The sequence below is a fragment of the Chiloscyllium plagiosum genome, chromosome 8 (assembly GCF_004010195.1).
Source record: "Chiloscyllium plagiosum isolate BGI_BamShark_2017 chromosome 8, ASM401019v2, whole genome shotgun sequence".
Classification (NCBI taxonomy): Eukaryota; Metazoa; Chordata; class Chondrichthyes; order Orectolobiformes; family Hemiscylliidae; genus Chiloscyllium; species Chiloscyllium plagiosum.
Window position 1 is genome coordinate 3,130,074 of NC_057717.1, and position 7,758 is coordinate 3,137,831.

Sequence of the window (7,758 nt, forward strand, 5' to 3'; positions counted from 1 at the left end):
AGTTTCATTACACGGTCGCTCTGCGATAGTTATGTCCCTTAACAGTTGCACAATATGTTTTTCAAAGAAACACTGAAAAAAATTCTCTGAACTCATCTTCCAATATCAATGTTGACCGTGTGATTGTCCCAGATTATACAAATATTGAAGTTTTCCAAAATTATCACAATGTGTTTGTTAAAAAATTCCAATCAGTTCCTGTTTAATGCAGCGATGAGCGATGGAATACTGTTCGGTAGCCTAAAACTGTTCTGCTGCTTTTGTTCTTGGCAAGTAGTAGCCAGAATTTACATTCAGACTGACTCCACTTCATGATCCGAGGCCAAATGCTTTCTCTGTAATGCCTTCGTTATCCATTATTGTTAGCGTTGTCCGTTGTGCCTGAGTTTGCACAAGATTGTGAACCACTGAATATTTTTGGTCACCCTGTATCCATGTCTCCCTGGGGTCTAAATATCTGTTATCTCTACGTCACAAATCCATCGACCTTATTTCAGCAACGTTGTCTGTTCAAAAAAAATATATACTCTCTTCCACAATTTTCTGTCACAAATCTATTTGCTGATGTACAATTTTAGTTAAACTCTGTCCCTTCCTGTTCCTTTCTGCTTGTCTTCCGTCACATTCCCATGCTGTTCCATTGCTTCTCCTTTTCTCTTTGGATTTGGAAAGCTCCTTTCACCGGAATCCTGTTCCTGCATCCTCCCTGTCAGTTTAAAACCCTTTCCATAAACCTACTGACATGATTGGCTCGGACACTGGTCCTAGCACGGTTCCAGTGGGACCATCCTAATGGATTTTTTAAAAATCAGGTATGGGATGTGGGTGTCTCTGGCTGACCAGCCTTTCTTGACAAGCCCTAGCTGCCCTTGAACTGAGTAACTTGCTCGGCCATTTCAGAGGGTCATTGAGAGGCAAACACTTTCCTGTGGTTATGTCATGCAGACCACGTCAGGATGGGCAGATGTCCTTCTCTAAAGGACAAGTGTTTGGATTTGTTGTACATTAGCAATGGTTTCATACTTATTTGTGAATTGTTAATTATTATTTTTAAAATTATGGATTTCAAATGCCTCTTTTTCAGATGGCGGGATTCAAACCTGTCTCCCCTGAACATTTTCTGAGGTTTAGGATATGTTCTCTCGCAATAATACCACTAAGCCATCACTTCACCTGCTCACTGGTTGCTCATCCCTCAGAACTGAAACCAGGGCATCATGAAGCTAAACCCACTCTTCCAACATGACTGTGTGATCCTGACATCTTCCAGCAATCTGGGACTATTACTTAATATCTCTCCATAATACAGAAGTCTGTGAGACTCAGTGCCATTCTCCAGGTGTAACCCTCACTGCATCTGTCTAATTTCCCATTCTGACTATTTCTCTGTCTCCTGTAGGTACTCAGGAAGTTCCTGACTCTATAGTCTTCCCAGCTGCTGGGTGGATCGTCCATCACCACATTGAACGCAGTTGGTCTGCCAGAGAGAGACAAAGAGAAAGGAGATCTGGAGCCTTCAATAATTCCTGTAGTGAGGTAAGATCACCCACAGTGCACAGAGGAAAAAACAATGAGAGAGGTCCAAATATCTGTTAACACAACATGACTTAGATACAGTGCTGGAGGGGGAGCACAATACACACAACACCCTAGGCTCAATCACCACCCCAATTGAAGTTCTGTTTTATTAAGACTCACGACTCTGCAACACTGTATCTGTGGCATGTCTTGTGGTCCAGTGTCTTCAATAATTTTTAATTCCTATAACAGTTCCCATCGCTGTAACCTCCTTGCTTCACAATAGCCCCTCCTCATATTTGAAATGTACTGCATTCCAGACTACCATCCCTATCGCTGTAACTTGTTTCAGTGTCTACAATATGCCTTATCTCGGTCGCCTCCTCCTCCAATAAGGTAAAAACAAGGACTGCAGGTGCTGGAAACTAGAGTCTAGAGTAGAGTGTTGCTGGAAAATCATGGCAGGTCAGGCAGCATCCGAGAAGCAGGACAATCGACGTTTCGGGCAAAAGCCCTTCATCAGGAACAGAGGCGGGGAGCATGCAGAGTGGAGAGATAAATATGAGGGGCGTGGGATGGGGAGAAAGTAGCTTAGAGTACAATAGGTGGACGGGGGTGGGATGGAGGTGATAGGTCCGAGTGGAGAATGGGGGAAGGTAAGAAAGAGTACAATTGGTGAGTAGGGGTGTAGATGCGGGTGATAGGTCAGAGAGGAGGATGAAGTGGATAGGTGGAAAAGAAGATAGGCATGTAAGACAGGTCATGAGGGCGGCGCTGAGCTGGAAGGCTGTAGCTGGGGTAAGATGGGGAAAGTGGAAATGAGGAAACTGGTGAAGTCCACATTGATGCCCTGCGGTTGAAGTGTTCCGAGGCAGAAAGTGAGGCGTTCTTCCTCCAGGCATCGGGTGGTGATGGAGCGGCGGTGGGGGAAGCCCAGGACCTGAATGTCCTCGGCAGAGTGGGAGGGGGAATTGAAATGTTGGGCCACAGGGCGGGTGGGTCGATTGGTGCGGGTGTCCCAGAGATGTTCCCTAAAACCCTCTGTTATGAGGTGCGCAGTCTCTCCAATGTAGAGGAGACCGCATCGGGAGCAACGGATACGATAAATTATACTGGTGGATGTGCAGGTAAAACTTTGTTTGAAGTGCAAGGCTCCTTTAGGGCCTTCGATGGAGGTGAGTGAGCATGTGTGGGCGCAGGGTTTGCAAATTCTGCGTTGGCAGGGGAAGGTGCCAGGACGGGAGGGTGGATTTTTGGGGGCGTAGACCTGACCAGGTAGTAACGGAGGAAACGGTCTTTGCGGAAAGTGGAAATGGGTGGGGAGGGGAATATGTCCCTGGTGGTGGGGTTCGTTTGGAAGTGGTGGAAATGTCGTTGGATGAGTTGGTTTATGTGAAGGTTGGTAGGGAGGAAGGTGAGCACTGGGGGCTTCTGTCTTTGTTACGGTTGGAGGGGTGGTGTCTGAGAGCAGAAGTGCGGGATGTGGACGAGATGCGTTGGAGGGCATCTTTAACCACGTGGGAAGGGAAATTGTGATCTCTAAAGAAGGAGGCCATCTGGTATGTTCTGTGATGGAACTGGTCCTCCTGGGAGCAGATGCGGTGGAGCCGGAGGAATTGGGAATACGGGATTGTAATCCAGGTAGCTGTGGAAGTCGGTAGGTTTGTAAAAAATGTCGGTGTCAAGTCGGTCGTCATTAATGGGGATGGAGAGGTCCAGGAAGGGGAGAGAGGTGTCAGAGATGGTCCAGGTAAATTTAAGGTCAGGGTGAAATGTGTTGGTGAAGTTGATGAATTGCTCAACCTCCTCGCGGGAGCATGAGGCGGCGCCAATGCAGTCATCAATGTAGCGGAGGAAGAGGTGGGGAGTGGTGCCCGTGTAACTACGGAAGATGTACTGTTCTACGTAGCCAACAAAAAGACAGGCATAGCTGCGGCCCATATGGGTGATAATGGCTATCCCTTTGGTCTGGAGGAAGTGGGAGGATTTAAAGGAAAAATTGTTAAAGGTGAGAATAAGTTCAGCCAAATGAATGAGAGTGTCGGTGAAAGGGTACTGTTGGAAACATCGGGAGGGGAAGAAAAGGAGGCCCTAGTCATGGCGGATGGCGATGTAGAGGGATTGGATATCCTCGGTGAAGATAAGGCGTCGGGCGCTAGGGAAACGGAAGTCTTGGAAAAGATGGAGGGCATGAGTGGTGTCTCGAATGTATGTGGGGAGTTCCTGGACTGGGGGATAGGACAGTGTCGTGGTAGGTAGAGATGAGTTCGGTGGGGTAGGAGCATGCTGAGACAATGGGTCGGCTGGGGTGTTCAGGCTTGTGTATCTTGGGAAGGAGGTAGAATCGAACGGTGCGGGGTTCCTGGACTATGAGGTTGGAAGCTGTGGGCGGGAGAACGTCTGAGGTGATAAGGTACTTTTTGGTCTGGAAGATGATGGTTTGGTGATGGGGTGGGGCCATGGTCAAGGGCGCGGGAGGAGGAGGTGTCTTCGAGTTGGCATCTGGCTTCAGCGGTGTAGAGGTCAGTGCACCAAACTACCACTGCACCCCCTTTGTCTGCTGGTTTGATGGTGCGGTCGGGAGTGGAGGGCTGCGCATCGCGATGGTGAGAGGTTGGAGTGGGGTAGATAGGTTGCAGAGTTTAATGTCTCAGCGGCAGTTGGAAATGAAGAGATCGAGACCAGGTAATAGGCCAGCGCAGGGTGTCCAGGTGGATGGAGTGTGCTGGAGGCAGGCAAAGGGGACCTCGGAAGGTGGGCGGGAGTCTTGATTGTGAAAGTAAGCTCGGAGGCGGTGGAAGAAATGTTCAACGTCACGACGTGCATTAAATTCATTGGTGTGTGGACGGGGGGGGATAAAGGTGAGGCCTTTGCTGAGGACTGATCGTTTGTCCTCAGTGAAGGGAGGACAGGGGAATGGTGAGAACTAAGCAGGAGTGGGAACTGGGACCTGGCGTAGGTGTGGAGCTGGGGGAGGGGACTAAGCCTGTAACTGGAGTGGGTGTGGTGTTAGGGGTAATGGGAGTGGAGTCATGAGCAGGGTTGGCGTTCCCCTCAGGGCTCTTGGGGGCGGGGATGGTGACGGTGGGACCTGGGGGTGGTGTCAGTAGAATGCAGGTGAGTGGCGTTGGTGGGGCGGAAGTGGTGGCAAACACGGCAGTGGGAGGGCGTGGAAGTCACTGAGCGTGTGACATCAGCGATAATGTGAGGGGCGAAAGTGATGTCACTTGTGGTGCATGAGGAATTGTGAGGGGCGGAAATGGCATTTACTTTATTTTAACCAATAACTTCCTGTCACAAATCTATTTGACAATGTAGTATTTTAATTAAACTCAATCCCTTATTGTTTCTTTCTGTTGGTCTACATCCACATCTCCATGGTGTTTAAGTATTTAAACCTTTTTCTTTGGACTTCGGAATTTGCATGCACCTGAGACCTGTCCCCCTCCTCATCTGTGTCCGTTTATAGCACAGTCCCTGAGCCTATCCCAATAAAATAGCTTAGTCCTCCCTGAGTACTGGTAGCAATGCTCACTGGTCAGAACCACTTCGGATGATACCATTGTGTGAGCCTAGCACCTTCCAACACTCTGCTCATATCAATCAGTCTCTCTCTCCAAGTGATATCCCTCACTTTGTGTGTCTAATTGCTGCCTCTGTCAGTGCCTCTCCCTCATGCAGCTACTCCAGATCCTGAGCGAAGAGAATTCTCCACTCCAGAGAGACGCAACAGCACAGGTCATGGATGGAGACAGGGATTTTCCAGATCTCTATGGGACTCAGTGCAATTCTCCTTCATTGTGTAACCTTCATTGCGTCAGTCTAATTTCCCATTTTATTTCTCTATCTCCTGTAGGTATTCCCGAAGTCCCTGACTCAGCAGAATTCCCAATTCCTGTCTCGTCCATCACCAAATTGAAGATGGTTGGTCAGCCAGCGAGATGGAGAGTCAGATCTGGAGCCTTCAGTAAATTCTGCAGCCGGTAAGATCATTCACAGTAAACAGCACAGGGAGGAGTTCATGGGCTTTAATTCAGAACCTGAGGGCATGATGTAGGAACTATGCTGGGCAAGGAACGTGAGAAAACTCTCAGGCTTCATTATCACCATCTTATCTGTAAATTCATCTGTTGCACAGAACCCTCCCTATGTCTGTCAGTTTCTCCACTGTCTATTTCAGAGATATCACTTCCCCTATCTCTATCAGCCCCTACAATCCTGCCTATCCCTGTAAGCTCCTCATATCAGTAAAACTCTCCAAGCCTCTGCCTTTGCCTTTAATCCCGAATTCTGTCTCATCTCTCCTTAACTGTGAAAAACAACTCGTCAGTTCCTTCAGCCATCCCTGTCAGTGTAGTCCTTTCCAGACCTGAAAAACCTCCCTGTCTTTGTAACTTTTTTTGAACTCCTACTACCTTCATGATATCTGTAACCTTCCCCGTCACGACAACAAAAATGCTCTGTACCTTAGTAACCTCCTCCAGCTGTGAGACTCCTCCTTGTCTCTGGACACAGTGCAGAGTGACCCGGATTCTCTCATAAATTAATTTCTGCAATTCTAATGATGACTATGAACTCTTCCTGTCTATAAAATACATTCAGCCTCTGTAAACTCTGCTGGTCCCGCTTCATGTAATTTCCTTCAGAAACAACAAACGTTTATGCCTTTAATTTCCTCCAGACGCGACCACACAGTTTATTGTTATAACCTCCATGAGCCATAGAGTCATAGAGATGTACAATATGGAAACAGACCCTTCGGTCCAACCTGTCTATGCCGACCAGATATGCCAATTCAATCTCGTCCCACCTGCCAGCACTCGCATATCCCTCCAAATCCCACCTGCATATCCCTCCAAATCCTTCCTATTCATATACCCATCCAAATGCCTCTTAAATGTTGCAATTGTATCAGGCTCCACCACATTCTCTGGCAGCTCGTTCCGTACATGTACGAACCTCTGCGTGAAAAAGTTGCCCCTCAGGTCTCTTTTATATCTTTCCCATCTCACCCTACACCTATGCCCTCTAGTTCTGGACTCCCCGACAACAAGGAACAGACTTTGCCTATTTATACTATCCATGCCCCTCATAATTTTGTAAACCTCTGTAAGGTCACCCCTCAGCCTCCCACGCACAGGGAAAACAGCCCCAGCCTGTTGAGCCAACCCTGGCGACATCCTTGTAAATCTATTCTGAACCCTTTCAAGTTTCACGACGTCTTCCTGATAGGGAGGAGTCCAGAATTGTACGCAATATTCCAACAGTGGTCTAACCAATGTCCTGGACAGCCGCAACATGACCTCCCAACTCCTGTAGTCCATACTCTGACCAATAAAGGAAAGCATACCAAACGCTCCCTTCACTATCCTATCTACGTGCGACTCCACTTCCAAGGAGCTATGAATTTGCACTCCAAGGTCTCTTTGTTCAGCAACATTCCCTAGGACCTTACCATTAAGTGTATAAGTCCTGCTAAGATTTGCTTTCCCAAAATGCAGCACCTCGCATTTATCTGAATTAAGCTCCATCTTCCACTCAGCCCATTAGCCCATCTGGTGCAGATCCTGTTGTAACCCTCTTCGCTGTCGACTACACCTCCAATTTTGGTGTCATCTGCAAACTCACTAATTGTACCTCTTATGCTCGCAATCAAATCATTTATGGAAATGACAAAAAATAGAGGGCCCAGCCCTGATCCTTGTGGCACCCCGCTGGTCACTGGCCTCCAGTCTGAAAAAGAACCATCCACCACCACTCTGTCTTTTACCTTTGAGCCAGTTCTGTATCCAAATGGCTAGTTCTCCGTGTACTCCATGAGATCTAACCTTACTAATCAGTCTCCCATGGGGAACCTTGTCGAACGCTTTACTGAAGTCCATATAGATCACATCTATCACTCTGTCCTCATCAATCTTCTTTGTTACTTCTTCAAAAAACTCAATCAAATTTGTGAGACATGATTTCCCACGCACAAAGCCATGTTGACTATCCCTAATCAGTCCTTGCCTTTCCAAACACATGTACAAGCCGTCCCTCAGGATTCCCTCCAACAACTTGCCCACCACTGAGATCAGGCTTACCGGTCTTTCATTCCATGGCTTATCTTTACCACCCTTCTTAAACAGTGGCACCATTTTTGCCAACCTCCAATCTTCCGGCACCTCATCTGTGACTATCGATGATACAAATATCTCAGCAAGAGGCCCAGCAATCACTTCTCTAGCTTCCCACAGAGTT